This window comes from Nipponia nippon, unplaced genomic scaffold (assembly GCF_047370975.1).
Source record: "Nipponia nippon isolate SJK-2023a ecotype South Korea unplaced genomic scaffold, ASM4737097v1 scaffold_6, whole genome shotgun sequence".
Classification (NCBI taxonomy): Eukaryota; Metazoa; Chordata; class Aves; order Pelecaniformes; family Threskiornithidae; genus Nipponia; species Nipponia nippon.
In genome coordinates, this window is record NW_028262380.1 from 73,469,257 (window position 1) to 73,483,296 (window position 14,040).

The following is a 14,040-nucleotide window of genomic DNA, read 5'->3' on the forward strand; positions in this document are numbered from 1 at the left end:
CACAAATCATAGAGGCATGCCTCTTCACTTTGCAGTGGCCAAGCCATTCAGTGATTTACAAGTCCAGCAACCAGACGAAATCTGCCAACCATATCGTCATAACTAACAACCTTATGTCATGTTTCCTGGATGCCAGGCAGAAGGGGAAAAAGACAGCTATTTACCAGTTTTGCTATGGGAGTAACATCTCATTTATGTCCCGAAGTTGGCCACTTCAATTGCCAATAATAATTAGGGTACGGGTGGGAATGAAGTACAGAGCCTGTGTTGATTGAGAGATCCAGACAACAAATTATCAGCCCTGAAAAACCCTCATGCAAGCCCAGTCACCCATCCTCAGTTCCACGTATCTGATCTGAGACAGGACAGGGCAAATGAAACAGGCTTCGCCGGTCAGAGCCAGAGGCGGCATAAGGCATCCACCATTTCTCATCTTGCAGAGTGGGGAGGAGGGAGAAAAAGCAGCAAGAAACACAACTGGCAGTATGCAGGCAAAAGATGAATGCAGCAAAATGGAGTAGTGCCTCATCTTGTTGAGACTGTTGAGGTGGATTGTTGAGATGATCGAGGGTCTTTGTTGCTCCCTCCTTGCACCCTGGCGATCGTCTGCTTCTGCTTGCATTACAAAAAAATAAACATTAGGTTAAGGGTGTAAAAAAAACAATAAATCACAAGTTTCATATAGGTTTGCAACCTTTCCCTTGACACAGTTCAAAAATCCGAAGGTGGTCTTGTTTACCTATCCTCAAATACAAGCGTATAAAATGAATAATTACTATGAAGTCTGCAGACAGTCCTCTGAAGAGCAGAGCTTTACCCTTGCATTCTATGTTTTAATTTTTAGCATTTCTGTCAGAGCAAAACAGTTTTCTTTTTCATTCAATTTGTTTCTTTGCTATTGGAAAGATTTACATTTACCTTTCCCATGGTGAAGGTCACAAAATGATGGATTAAGCATTAAAAATAACCAGAAAGCATAGCTGAAAGACAGAAAACATACTGAAATAATGGATCTTTTTGTGATGATGTTTGGAGATGAACATTTTGTATTCATGATGAGTATTTCTTAAAACGTAAATTCAAAGTCACATCATTACACACAAAAGATAATAGTTAAAAGAAATTTGTGATACTTTGGTTAATGCACTAGATATTTATAATTCCAGGCAAAATCAATTTTTAAATACAAGTTTAATGTGCTTGCTAGTCGTAGTCTCATATCTCATTAATGCAGTGTTTTTAAACTGGAACAGACTTAGACTATGAACAATAGGGGGAGAAAAAATGACACTGGATATAAAAACACGGGACAGTACAAAACACCAGATACCAGTCTGGGAATGTCTGGGAATGCAGGTACATAGGTGTAGCAGCTCTAACTCATGAACTGAAGTACCTGATCAAGCAGAGGTGCAAAAGTATATATTTGGCCTTGCCTGGCTACAGGAGAAACTCTACTGGTCCACCAAATGGCCCACTTCCATCGTGCAGTGCCACTTTCCGTCCAGTCTTGGAACTGCTTCTGGAAGCAGAGTGCTCCACAGGAGCTTTGCTTTCCATATTTCTTTTGAAAGACTTATACCTCTCCCTTTGAATGTAATAGTGGTTATCTAAAAAAAAAGAAAAAAAAATCAAAGATCTATATTTCATGGTATTTCCAAGTTAACTTGTAAGCAAGGAACACTCAATTAGGCGATTATTCTCTCAATCATATTCAGCTTGTGCAAGGTCAGCTTATTCAATCAGTAAGGTAGAAGAAACAAATCATGTTTAGAGAGAAGGCAGTAGGAAAGTAGCTTACATTTGGGGTCATTATTAAAAGGCTAGGAAGGGCCGGATTTTTCAGAAGATTGACAATCAGTACCTTCCTTTAAAGCTTCAGATTTTGAGTATCTGGAGTTAGGCACATCTGTATGTAACACAAATTTCAAATCTCACTTGTTCCCTCCTGTACACACTATCTATTTTAACTGCACTTTTCATGCTTTACTGGGTTGAACCAACTATTCCTTGTAATGCAAGCAAGGATGACGACGCAAGTAAGATGCTGTCACGAATGTCACGAATATCTCGCCCGTGGCAGATGTCATTGGCAGACAACAGCAGCCCCTCAGCACGACCACAGTGCCTGGAGTGGGTCATGGTGATCACCTGCTGCTGGAAGAGTTGTTGGCACAGTCACCTCCAAAACACGGCTGGAGAACACAACACAAGGCAGGTCATAGGGAAGGAGGCAGGAAAGGGGGACACAGTAACAACAGTAACCGAATCATTTTTCACCATTCCTAAAATATCTCAGAAATGGAGGCGCAGGGCAGCACAGGGAGCAACAGGAAACAGAAGATGGTATTTTTCCTTTAGGTAGCCAGCAGTGCTGATAACGGCGCAGCCAGCAACGCAGCTCTGTGCATACAGTGAAGCAATAAGAGGTGGTGGAGGAGGAGATTGCTTGTAGCTCCATGGATAGGGACTGAAGGGCTTTTTGTTTGGAGCCAACTTCTTAAAGCAAGTTGGCTAATGCATAGGGAAACATGATTCTGAATTCCCTTCCAGACAAAGAACATGTGAAAGGATATTCAACTGTTAACAGTCACTCCACTGTAGATCTTTTATTGCATCACTAGAGTGTCTCAGTTTAACAAAAATATACTGCGTGCGTATATAACTAAGTATGCTTTCAGCGCTTGTTAAAAAAACCCACACATATCTAACACTTCAGTGATACATCCTCCCAATAAACAAATAACCCATTAAAAATATCCTGTTTTCCTGTTGATTCTTCCAGGGGGTTTGTTCTTTCTTCCTGACAATACCCTTGCACAGCTGGAGCCCATTAAATTTAACAGCAGCACAACTGCTTGCAGAGGCCGTAGAACTCCTCCTGCAATAAAAGAACTTTTTTTAAAAAAAAATTAAAAAGACATAAAAGCAATTGGCTTCCACATAATGAGATTATAATGTGAAATGATGAAAAGATGAATAAAACCACTTATTTTTACTCCTCTGGAATTAGCCAAACATAGTTTGTTCATGAATATTTGAAAGTGATGTGATCTATCCACACCCTTGTACATGAAAAGCTTCATTTCACTTCCCTCTAGCATCTAAAGTTTGAGCTGCAAGGCATCCTAGGAATGCTTTCGTTCCATTAATTTGCATTAAAATGGGGTGGGCAGCTTTTTAGCACCTAGCAGGACTAACTGTTAAATGTATTGGGCTGTCATATACCCAAATTCAGCATTCACTGTTTAAGACTGAATAAGGAGTCCCAAGAGAAGAGAGAGATGGTCTTACCTGATGTTCAAATCCTCTATTAGTTACTTTGCCTAATTACTTTTAAAATCTGTTTTCAGCAATCTGCTAATAGTAGGATTACAGAAAAAATGAGCACTTTGTGAATTTCTTTTCATAAGGAAGACCTCGGGCAAGGAAAATGTGATAAACAGTGGATCTTCTGGGGAGTCACTATTAGTTTGTAAATTCTTCAAAGTTTACTCTGGTGGGATCCTGAGTTGGCAGAAGCTTTGAGGCAGAACGTCTTTTGGAAGGAGACGTGCCAAAAGGTGTCAAAATTCTAAAACTGGTTGTTGTTGTTTTTTCAAATTACAGAAAGAAATAAGAAACCAGATCAACACAGGCTCTTTAAACAGCGAAAACTCAAAATCTGATAGACGGGAGACTACTAAAGAGAACCGGAAACAAATCTCTCCCCTACCAGTCATTTCCTTGTAAAGTAGGACTTGTTTTCTGCCTTACTAAATACTTTTCAGAGGCATTCTGAATGGAGCAAACTCTACACAACTTTCTCTACATCTCCAGAAGTCTCATCCTTTCTACCCATCTTCTGTCAGGTTTGGCACTGGGGCTGCTTGGCTCGGTCGTTCAACAGCATGCAATCATGCTGCAGGATCTCTACTTGCCATCTCTGTCTCCCAATTTTTCTCACTGACTCCAGTGAACTCTACAATATTTTCCATCCAGAACATCTGCAGCTGCTCTCAGGAAAGCATCAGCCTGACTCTTTTGCAGTCATTCCCCATATACCAAATCACAGAACCACGCAACACCCAACACCTGCATAGTAAGCTGTGAAAAGACAAGTCTAACAGTTCTGTTGCTCATCCTGCACAGTTCCTTTTCTCTTTCACTGTGTGCTGACCATAGGCATCTAGCAAGTGAAGGAGGTTCAAACTTGAGAAGGTTTGAAACAGCTGGTCCAGCTCTTTGAACATCATTTATTACGATGAATGTTTAAAGGAGGATGGTTGCAATTTTGAAAATATGAAAATGCAACTGAATCATAATACACAATCATTCTGGAAAATACATTTTACATTACTAAGATAGAGCTGAAGAAACTAAATTCTGACCAGGCATACAGAGAAACTGTGGGTAAACAGTTTGTTTAATGTCCCACTTTTTACCTCCTGTTGGAGTCAACAGGTTTGTAGCATTTCTGGTGTCATTTACCAAAGCCACACGTGATATGTCAGAATGCCCTCAACATAGACTTTCCTCAACAGTCTTGTTTCTCTAGGTCGACTTACGTCAAGAGGAGAAAAGGCCAGTGAAGATCAGGAGACAGCTACAGAGCTGAACCAGGAATTCTCCTGTTATAATAGCGAATGAGGCTAGGGTTAAATACATCTGGTTATAGCATTGCATTTCTATTAAAGATACACAATTTTCATTTACATTAACATGTTCATAATATTTAAAGTATAGAGTACTTCTGAAAAAATGTCAGAAAGCATAAAGTCTCAATTTAATGGTCTAATGCTATTAGCTACAGTAACCACCAAATGAAAGAGGAAAATGGGTTAGAGCCTTTTGTTCATTAATCATACCAAATTTACTTTTATTATTTTCCCATTTGCATTTAATATGGACCTGGAATCTCGACTGGGATTTTCAATCTGCATTTTCATTAAAATATCAGTAACAATTCTACAAAAGCAATCCTGATGCAGATAGAAGCAAAAAAAATTAAATGTGTGTCAACTGTGGTTTCTGGATGCATGACAGATTTTATACGCTGTGGAAAAATCATCAGCAAAATAATATTTTAGATTCTCTAATTTTCAGTAGGTGTAGCATTTTCCCGTTTCTGGCACTTCAGTTATTAAATTTGCCATTATTATAACAATTTTGCCTTTGTGATGTCTTCCACATTGCTGAACAAGATGCCATTGCCATCTTTGTGGCCATCGATTTTGATTTCATATGCTAGGAAAAACATGGGTTTTCCCAGTTTATCTTGATTGAAAAAGAAAACCTAAAATATTTAACAATAGAAAATAAAAAGGAGAAAATTAATAAAAGTGAAAGAGAAGTGAAAACAAAAGAACAAAACATTTTAAAATGACAGGCAGCATTAATGGAAACAGCATTATAAATAGTAGGAGAGGAAAAAGGAAATTTTCAGAAGTTAACATCCCAAATTGTTCTCCTTCCATTATTTATCACTAATACACTGTTCCTTCTGATTTCACTACCCAACAAAGCAGGAGCTCTGTGGTCTGGAAAGAAGTAATTTTCAAGGAAAATATCACAAAATCCTCCATACTTAGTTAAAAAAAAAAAAAAAAAGTACTAATAATGATGTAAGTTAGTGACAGAATCCCTGGTGTTCATCACTGCTTCTCCAGTTGATTAAACAACTCATTGATTGGGCCTTCCTGCTGCATGTTGCTTCATTTAAAATCCTGAAAGATAATCCATTCTGGTGTCGAGTTCAAAGCTGAAATCTCTTATCCCTCCAGATACTACGTATAGAAGTTCTGCTTGCATATTTTAAGGCCCTCCTGAACAATTTTCAAGTTGTCAGATCAATATTAAATTTTGTGGGAAATCATACCGTATCTAAAGAGACAAAAATCAGTAAAGATTTCTAGATCTACAAGACAGTCTCTAAAAGACTAATTCACAAAATAAAATTCAGTCTGTAAAATTATAGCTAGAACTATGAAATTAAAGTATCAGTTGAAAAACATACCTGTATGGCCTGAAACACTGACCAACCCATGTCACAAGTAATACCAAAGACTGGTTATTTAAAAAAAAAAATAAAAAAAAAATCTTCACTTTCAAAAATGGTTGCTAAGTGACAAAGACGGACTAGTATCCTGTCTCATTTATAAAGTAAAAAGGTGAAACAGCCTCAGAAAGAAAAAACAAAGAATGCCTAATTGACACCAAACATCTGATTACCATATTAAGAGAAGAAGATAAACCACATCCTTATGTGGTTTACATTAAGGAGGAGACAATAAGTGTCTGCTGTATCTGGCTAAGGAACCTAGCCCATCTGTAAGACTGAAGAATTTCCTTCTGACAGGAAGTTTAGCCAGCAAGCAAACTGCAGGTTATATACCTTGATTACTACAGTATTTTCTATCTGAAGGATCAGACTAAATAGTAGAATTAATTTCCTTTTCATAAAGTCAGTGCTTAGTACATAGATTTCTCGTATGTGAGTTGATACGGTATTTTTGCTTATAAAAACGATACGCCAAGGAGTAGCCCTTTAACTATACACAGCTCTTCAGGAATTCAAGTGGAGCTGCCATTCTGGAGCCAGATCGTAGGAATGCCGATGGATAGAGGCTGCTAGAAAAATCTGAATTCTCCGCTGGTGGCACTGGTATTGGTGCCCTGGCACCCACCTGAACTCCCAGCTTTACCTGAGAAGGAAGATGAGTGGTTTCCTTGAACAGTGACATTTCTTGCCTATGAGTTCATGAAACTGAAGTCCGATCGTCCACCTTTTGATACACATACAAAATCTGCAAATGCCAGACTTTTGAAGATTTTCATATGATAGTTAAGATATTCATATTTTCATATTGAGCGCTGGCCATCCTGATTTCTAAACTGTAGCAATTAAAGGTGACATACTTCAGAAATGCGGCAAATTGCTATGAAAAGATCCATTTCAGCCATCCCAGAAAAAGAGGAGACACATACTCTGGTATAGCGAATTACCAGCTAGTCTAAAGCCAAACTTAGGCGGACAAATCACAGTTTAAGATTCATCCCAAACATTTCAGGGACACTTAAATCGTAAGGAAAATACAATAAGTAACAAGAGCTTTAAATACATTATTAGTAAATATGCTGAGATAAGGCTTCAGAAAAAGTGAATTTCGGTCAGTGAAACATCGGCACATTTTGCGTATAGTAATTAAAATAAAATGGGTGAGAAGTACAGTCAGCACTCTTTCTCATTATAGGAATACTTTAGATATGAGAAGTTTCACAAACTGGCTTATTCCTTCCTCTGTTCTTAAGTCTCTTTTTAATAGTCTACTGATGCATATTAGAATTTAATTATACCAATTAGTACTGCCACATCAGACATATGATGTAGCTTCAATTAGGAGGTACCTAATGGATATTAGTACAATTTAGCTTTGTAATTAAAGTTCCAAGAGCAGTGTAAATTCAACATTATGATTACAAAACATTAAGAAAACATTGATGGCATTGAAATTGAATATTTTAAAAATTACCCCATAAATCAGTCTTAAAATTATATATATATCTGAAATAAGTATTGAGCTCTCTGCATCTCAATACGTAAGATGATGTTGCTATCTCCATTGGCAAAGCCATTTTCAACATTTAAAACATTCTTTGTTAAATCATGGGGTTTTGCGATTAAATCGTGTCCGTCGGAAGATATTCTGTCAAGTACCACTTTTATTAACTGACTCTACTAAATTAAGAAAAGCTTACCCTGACAGAACTCTGTTTCAGCAGTGACAGCAGAGAGGTCCAACTCTTCTGTCTCTCCAGCTTCTTCCCACCAACACTTTATGGAATCCACCTCTTCTGTAATGAAGGAATATTAAGATTTTTCTTCTCTTGGCCCCAGCAAGAGCAGGGACAGCAAGAGACCAGTCTTAAAGAACTACTGTCCAATGACTTCTACTGACAAAATTAATACTAAATTTTAAAAATCCTGTGAACTGATTGCTTTTGCTTATAACAAAGGAACAACTTAATTTCAATTTTACTGATTGCTGATCATGCTTCTCTTGAGTCATTATAGCGCATGATGTTATCTGATGTGAAGTACAAACACACTGACCATTCCAAAATAACATTTTGCCAAGTGATGCTAACTCAGAGATGATTTGACAAAAGCACTTAGAGAAACCATAAATGTTATAGCAATAATTAAAAAAAAAAAATCATTAAAAAGATGAATTACCGCCTTCATTACTGTGTGTGTTTGGTGTTGCCTTAAAAACTAAAATCAAGTGGTAAACTGCAAAGGATCTGCTAAACATTCACCCTACCACAAGTGTAGCCGCAGGCAATACTGGACTGGGACTGATGGTTCTGTGCTCTCAGCTTCTACTGTCACCCATCAGACGACGGAAGACTGCAGAACGAGGGAAGACATTGCAGTACAAAGAAACTAAGCATGAAAAAGTGTCGTACTGAATGTCACATTCGGTGAGGCCAAGTTTAGACTACCCGATGGGGCGATGCTTGCTATCTCAGTCACCCCTATCGGAGCCTGTGTTAGGAAGCGCTGCAGCTCCTCTGTAGCTCACGTGCCCGCAGCTTTCCTGCATGTAAAAGACAAAGGAGGAAAAAAGGGGAGCGATGTTTGTCACCACCTCTCAGCATGATACGGAGTTGGGACATGCTGGGCACTGGGGAATGTACCACCACATTGTATATAGCTATAGCCAAACAGCAGTCTGACTGTGATGCATCTCTCATAATCTAGAGACCATATGAGGAATCTTTTAAGTTTCATCTTGCTACCTGACAGGCTCTTTTATCTGACCTGTTTCATGAGCTCTCCTTATCCCCATCAATCATAAATTAGGTTCAGGAGAAAACTGCAATCAAAGAGTTTGCAAAAAGACCCTCCTGCAGTATGAGATGCAATATGGAAAAGTTCATGACCTGTACTCCCACAAGAACAGAACAGAACAGCTAGGTTGATGTGCTACAAAACCCTTTCAGCAAAAGCATGGAACTGCAAGTTTTATAATCGCAAACTATTCTTGTGCTTCCCAGCTAAGATGTGCTTCCTAATTATGATACAATTTAAGTTTTTTGACTTAGATCTTGCATGATAAGCATATTAAATTGCCATGATAGGCTACAATTTATCATGATCATTAAAAATGAGATATTCAAACTGCGGTTGGTCATTAATCATGGTCAGTAGTATTACAAATAAATGAAGTGTAGTGCATCTTGGGAATCTATGAAAAATAATTAATTTGAATTGCCAGAAATATAGAACAGATGAATACTTATATACAAAAGTAAAACATCAACAGATAAACACCATAAGCCCTATAAAATATAATATTGAAATATTTTCATTGCTCTCAGTGTTCCCTTGCCTCTACCCAGAGCATCTACAGATACATTATTAAAAACTCTCCCAATAGAAGAATACCAAGTAAGGTAGCTAGCATTTTGCACGTAGGCATTTTTACTTGAATTCATTGTGCAAATTTTACTGATAGCTCGTCTTCTCTTCTGTAAAACTGGAATAAAAGTATGTGGCATGTTCTGCAGTTTAATTAATTCTTATCAAGGTACTTTAAGATCTTCTGCTGAAAGACTCCAATAGGTTGGGAATGAAGACGCTGAGCTTCTAGGCTGACAGAATAGGTAAATGCGGATGCTACAACTTGCTTAACATTTAGCTACACTATAAAATGAGTGAAAAAAGTTCCCATAACACTGGGGAAACCCACCGGATTGAGAATACTGGGAAGGTTTCCTTGAAAAATTCCCAACCTCCTCCTCCTCCTCCACTAATGAGATGAGGAAAGAATTTAGATATTCAAAGACTTACCTGGGGAAAGTGGTAATGGAGACAGGATTTAATCCATTTTGGCTAAAAAGCCTCATCTTACAAATGAGACCAAAACCCAGTAAAAATACCTTTACATCTTCCAAGGCATCCAGGCTGCGTCTGCAATAATAAGAGAATCCACCATAGTCAGTGGCTAAAACAGTCAGGCCATGGTCTGAGGCAAAAATCCCAAGGATCCCCACATTTTCCGTGTCCATTAAACAGACATTATTCCACAGAGGCCCGGAGGGCACCCAAGGTCTGACTGACAACCTATTGATTATTGCAGTGGGCTGACTATCACAAGAAGACACTTCCAGAATGCAGAGTTTGGTTTAAAAGTCTTACTTGATTGTCTGTCTGTTTGTTTTAAAGCTCAGTATATTGGGAAGCAGAGGCTGGTGAAGAGGGTTCTCATTTCTTACTGAAAATGAGGAAAATAGTAGATGTTCTAAAGTTCAGGTCTTCCTTCTCATATTTAGGTAATTATCGTCCAATGTACAGAAAAGTATGCCAACTTTAAACTTTATATTAATCACTGCTGCCTTTTACCCATATTTTCAATTGTAGAGCCCATTCTTAGATGATTTTTACCATTAAATTACAATATTTATAAAATTAAATCCTTGGGTAACCTGAAAAAACCTGAGCAGAAATGGTTACTAAAGGAATGAGGCCCTCTTATAATTTTCCCCTCCATATTCATATAATTAGGGTCATGCAGAACAAATTCCTACTTCTTTTTTTCTTAAAGATAGCCTGTGGGAAACAGGGAGGAGAGAAGGGGCAGGGAAACGTGTTGCCATATGCTGAGAAGAAACAGGTATAACAGAATTTGCCACCTAAACTGTGATCTTACGCATATGAGAAAAATTAATTGAATTGTTCACCTAATGCTAATTCACTGCACAGTTCGCGATTTTGATGTGTTTACACAAGGCCAAATCAGAATTATTGGAAACATATAGCTCTTATTTGTCTACAGCACAGAGCCACAGCATACTAAGCCTCAACTTTTCATAAATGATCATTTAGAAATACGCATAAAGCTAGCAGGCTGCAGGTACGCAGGGCTGGGAAACTTGAACTATATATAGAAATCTCTACTGTTCCAGTTTAAGAAAAAAAATACTCTCAAAACCATGAAAACCGCTCACCCTTTGAAAACTATAATTATCTTTCAAACAGTTACTAAAACTTTGTTCAAAAGGCAACGTTAAATAGTGACAGCTATTGTTTTGGACAAAAAAAAAAAAAAAAGTTGTTTTTTAGATCAAGGTTTTGTAGTATATTTTCTGATACACAAAGATTCTTATTGCTACCTGAAAGTAAGCATAGTTGATACTCTAAAAATGCAAGGTATTTGGGGTACTTTCAGAAAAAAAACAGCATTTCGTGAGTGGTTGCAGACTGCATTCTTTTGACCAATTTAAGTGAATGCAGCTACCCTGGGAAGTTGAAGGCTTGGTTTAAAAAAATAACATAATGCCTGCAAGTACAAGTTCATGCAAAGGGAGTCTGTCCCATTGTCCGTCCCTTTAAGAAGAGAAATTGCTCCAGACTTCTGTTCAGGAGCTGTAGCACGGAAGTCTATTTTTGTAGCTATTATAAAAGCGCAAATAAAAGGCTGTTTTCTAAATGGTGATGAGATGCCTTTTTAAAGCACATGAAGACGTTTGTCTTTTTGAATTGTACCCAATGCAAAACGATGTCAGGTTGAAGTAAACAGAAGTGAGCATCAGCCGCATTTCAGACGCGAATGCGTGGTGCTCTGCCGCAACAGCTGTGCCCTGATGGAAAAGCTGATGAAAAAACGGCCAGCATTTGCAAAGAGGAAAAAAAAAAAAGTTATCACCCCTGCAAGAATTGTTGGGGACCAGATGTTAAAATCCAGTACAGTCTGTTTGTTTCAGAAGAGAGTGTTGTAAAAAATGTTAATCAGGTCTTTTTATGCAGTTTAAGTTGTTCTGCTTGACTGTTTTATAGACTGATGTTATTGGTATTAAATCGTTACACTGTAACTAAAGTAAGCCTGTAACAGATCAATACAAAAGTAATAGCTATCAACGCAGGGTGAAATTATTAAAGAAAGTAGGAGAATACTGTGACTTTCACTTATATATAGCATGTTGTAACACAGAAGAAAATAAAAATTGTAATCAGGAATCAGTATTATCCTCCCGCATATTGGCAGGAATGATTCTTGAGAAGCGTAGCAGGAGCTAGCGGAGAAAAGCATCCTGGAAGAACCAAGCAGCACCCCAACCTGCACACGGAACGCTTTGATCAAGGGAAAATAGGCAGAGTCCAATTCTGTACCGCGCAGCTGTACCAACACAAATCTAAAGTAATCCCAGTTAAATGGTGACTTAAACTTGCGTAACTGCAAACACAACTCAGGGCAAGATTCAGGCCTCCCAAGTTCTCGCTGGACTGGAGAGCAAGACGAGCCCCTTGGCACACAGGGAAGGCTCTTCCATTATCATTTCACTTCAGAAGAAAAATGCTTTGGGACAAAACCGACTGGGCTGGTGGTGGGTAGAGGGATTCTTTTGGAAAACAAGGAAGTGCCAAATAAAAACCCAGGCGAGAGATTGTATACAAGATCCATGTTCAGAAAAGGTGGGGCTGGAAGCCTTTGCTTCAGACGTTGGAGGGGATGGAGCCCCCAGCCCAGGCAGCCTGTCGTGCTGGGACACCGCGTTTCGAAAGTCACGGAGCTTGGGCAGCTCCCGGGGGTCCCCTCCTCTGAGACAGCGGTGCTGTGATTAATAATATAAGCTTTTCAACACCGCAGTGCAATTTCAGTCCGGCTCTATCCTTAGATTACACACAGAAGTGCTGATACGAAAACGGGAGGAACACTTGCGCTTGAAATGCCAGAACCTTTGACTGCTCGCAGTAAACAGAAATCTGAACTAGCTGCCTTAAAATGGAAAGCAAAACACAGTGAGCCTGACTGCATCATCTATTCAAAACATCAGAGAGAGCAAATAGTGGATGAACACATTTTTAGATGTTTTTCATTCTGTAAGGTCAAAGAACTTCACAAATAAAGGGGTCTGACAATATTTTTGCTTTAGGATTGATATGAGAATTTTACAAACCAAAGCACATAGAGAGATAGGGTCAAAAGCTACTGTCTTTTACAGCAGGGTAAATCCTAGCATTGCTCTGGATATATGGACAATGTCATAAAGGAAAGAGCAGAGCCCTGCCCAGCTCTGAGTGACTTACCCTCTGCCACACAGCAAGCAGTGGGGCTGCCTGGATTAAAGTCGGTTCCAGGTAGCTGATGGAAGCGCTGGATCAAACGATATGCAAGCAGACAGTAGAGCGCTAAAGGTACAGCAGTGTCCTGACAGAAATCCCTTGGTGGAAATTTAAGGAAACATGCAACACTATATTTTATCTTCTGCTTGGACTTAGAAAAAGAGATGATTTTGTGACTGCCAAACCAGTGGTTTACCTCTTCTGCTCCTGGGTGGTTTTTTCCTTTTAACCTTGTGCTGATACTTTCAACAGATATTGAAAGCAGATGATTTTACAGATGCTCCTGACTGAGCATAGCCTAACAAATTTACCTTAACACACTATAATATAGTTTACTGAAACCTCAAGCAGATACAGACATCTGCCACACACAGGACATGTTTCCTGTAAAATTTTGCCAATGCAACACCTGAAATACTCATTTTCAGTAATATTCACCTAGCCCCTTTCACGTTTTGAAAGTGTCAAGATGCTAGCAGCTGTTAAATATTATTTAAAATGATTTTTCATTAGGTTTTCAGTGGCCTTCATTCCACAGAGAAAATTAGATTGTAGTAAATATGACGGCAAATGAAGAGGTACTGGGTATTGAAAATAGTTTTTCTTTTTCAGTCAGGTCATACAGCTAGCAGCTCTGCATTCAGAAGCATATGTGCATGTATGGTTGAGTACCTGACATGCCTGTCGATATGTTCAGCATATTGACCAGAAGTCTCCTCACCATTCTGTAATAATGAAAATGTCCAAGGACAAAGCTGTTTGCAACGGTCCAGATTCCCTTAATGTGTTAAGTACTTCTCTAGTGGGTAGTGTCCTGTTACTGGTTTTATCACCACTGAGCTGTAGAGCAGGTCTAGTGGGTGTGGCCCCAATATGGAAATGGTTAATATGCTACAGATGCGATGATCACGCAGCTGATGATGAGTGCAACC

At 38.7% G+C, this 14,040-nt stretch overlaps 2 long non-coding RNA genes across 3 annotated transcripts in view; both read right to left on the bottom strand.

Moving 5' to 3' along the window:
- Window positions 1-2,190: 2,190 nt before the first annotated feature.
- LOC148051568 (uncharacterized) lies at window positions 2,191-7,828 on the bottom strand. Its single transcript, XR_015699851.1, has 3 exons — window positions 7,738-7,828; window positions 4,548-4,610; window positions 2,191-2,881 (listed from the first exon to the last, which is right to left on the bottom strand). It is a non-coding gene; the product is annotated as an uncharacterized LOC148051568 (long non-coding RNA).
- A 493-nt stretch (window positions 7,829-8,321) lies between these two features.
- The window catches only part of LOC148051569 (uncharacterized), a 294,965-nt gene continuing 289,246 nt past the window's right edge, over window positions 8,322-14,040 (bottom strand). For both annotated transcript variants that reach the window (XR_015699849.1, XR_015699850.1), the window contains 2 exons: window positions 9,836-9,955; window positions 8,322-8,579 (listed from right to left, as the gene is read on the bottom strand). This is a non-coding gene — a long non-coding RNA (uncharacterized LOC148051569). The remainder of the gene's footprint in view (window positions 8,580-9,835; window positions 9,956-14,040) is intronic.